The sequence below is a fragment of the Eleutherodactylus coqui genome, unplaced genomic scaffold (assembly GCF_035609145.1).
Source record: "Eleutherodactylus coqui strain aEleCoq1 unplaced genomic scaffold, aEleCoq1.hap1 HAP1_SCAFFOLD_415, whole genome shotgun sequence".
In the NCBI taxonomy this organism is placed as follows: domain Eukaryota; kingdom Metazoa; phylum Chordata; class Amphibia; order Anura; family Eleutherodactylidae; genus Eleutherodactylus; species Eleutherodactylus coqui.
In genome coordinates, this window is record NW_027102600.1 from 16,311 (window position 1) to 18,710 (window position 2,400).

The following is a 2,400-nucleotide window of genomic DNA, read 5'->3' on the forward strand; positions in this document are numbered from 1 at the left end:
AATTTGTGTATATTTATTAAAAGTACCAATATTTGAAAAATATTGAAAAAATTGTCTTTTTCACATTTTCAACCGTAATATCTCAAATATGTCCAAACATACTGTACAAATTTTTGATAAGATATGTATTTCCATCTGTTTACTTTATTCTGAATGCACACTTGAAAAACTTTTGTGTTTTTTTTAACCATTTAGAGGACGTACACATTTAACATTACTTTTCAGCATTTTGAGGAGCACTTTGTTTTCCTGCACCAAGGCAAGTTTGAAAAGGCTCATAAGTGTCAGAATAATAGATACACCCACAAATGACCCCATTTTAAAACTACACTCCTTAGTGTATTCACTGAGGGGGGTCATGAGTATTTTGACCCCACCAGTTTTTTTCAGGAATTAGTTCAATTTAGGGGAGAAAAAATAAAATTTCATATTTTTGCAAATATGTCATTTTAAAGACATATTTTTTTTCTATAGAGCCCATGAAAATGAGGATTTACACACCAAAATAGATACCCCCGTTTCTCCCGTGTTCAGAGACATACCCATTGTGGCCCTAATCTCATGTCTGGATGCATAACAGGAGCCAAAATGAAAGGAGTAGTCGGTGTCTTTCAGAACATAAATTTTGCTTGAAGGCGTTTTAGGCCCCATAGCACCTTTGTAGAGCTCTTGAGTGGCCAAAACCAAAGAGAACCCCCACAAGTGACCCCATTTTGAAAACTAGACCCCTTAACGAATTTATCTAGGGGTGTACTGACCATTTTGTTCCCACAGTTTTTGAATGAATTGAAGCAAAGCAAAAGGAAAAAATTGTGATTTTCGTTTTTTTGTCAATTCTGTCATTTTAAAAACAGCTTTTTTTCTACAGCACACGCATGAATGAAGCCTTTCACCCCAAAATGGATACCCCTGTTTCTCCCGTGTTCAGAGACATACCCATTGTGGCCCTAGTCTTTTGTCTGGATGCACAACAGGGCCCAAAATGAAAGGAGTAGTCGGTGGCTTTCAGAACAGAAATTTAGCATGAAGGTGATTTAGGCCCCATTGCCCACTTGTAGAGCCCTTGAGCGGCCAAAACGACAGAGAACCCCCACAAATTATCCCATTTTGAAAACTAGACCCCCTAACGAATTTATCTAGGGGTGTACTGTGTATTTTTACCCTACAATTTTTGAATAAATCTAAGCAAAGCAGTAGGAAAAAAATTACAATTTTCATTTTTTTGGCAGTTGTATCAATTTAAAAACTGTTTTTTTGTACGGCACACATAGAAATGAAGACTTTCACCCCAAAATTGATACCCCTGTTTGTCCCGTGTTCAGAACCATACCCCTTGTGGCCCTAATCTACTTAAAGGACGCATGGCTAGGCCTATAATGGAAGGAGCACCCGTTGGATTTTAGGGTACAACGGAATAAATTCCAGGCCCCATTGCCCACTTATAGAGCCATTGAGCGTCCAAAACGATAAAGAACCCCCACAAATGACCCCATTTTAAAAACTAGACCCCTTACCTAATTCATCTAGGAGTGTATTGCGTATTTTGACCCCACAGTATTTGAATAAATTTCAGCAAAGCAGAAGGAAAAAATTACGATTTTCATTTTTTTGGCAATTTTGTCAATTTAAAAACAGTTTTTTTTTGTACAGTGTACATAGGAATGAAGACCTTCACACCAAAATGGATACCCCCGTTTGTCCCGTGTTCAAAAACATACCCATTGTGGCCCTAATCTACTTACAGGAAACATGGCAAGGCCTGTAATGGAGGGAACACCCGTTGGATTGCAGGGCACAACTGAATACATTCCAGGCCCCATTGCTCATTTGTACGGAATAAAAATTGACTCCCTAAAAATCCCCCCCCCCCCACCTCCATGCCCTTTTCGGCGTTCCCCAAATCTTAGATAAAAGTAATAATGTGAACTGTGTGGTATTTCCAAAGACGGGTAATTATGGAGGCTGGTTGGGATGGGCACATAGGGCAATAAAATCTGGTATCCCCCCTCCTCTCATGCTTTTTGGGGGTCATTTTTTGACCTCAGTGGCGGGGATGGGGTGTAAAAAGTGGCGTTCCGTGAGTCTCCGTAAGCTTGACGAGGTGCGGCGGTCTCACACAGAAGGTGCTCAACAAGGTGCTCCTGGAACTGCAGGAAGGCGAGTGTTCCCAGGGCTTCTTGTAAATTGCGTATTACAGGTAGCGGTCTGAATAACGCCGGGCTTACGCAGCCGTAGGTGGATCCCGGCTGTGAGCCCGGCTGTGACCCTGCGTACGGCCGCGTAATGTACTGCGCATAACTGCGTACTTACACGGGCGGTCATGCGCAGTACTTTTTTTTTGTTGTTGTTGTTTGTATTTCCCGCACCGTCGCTTAGCGATGACGCGGGTACCCGCAGCCC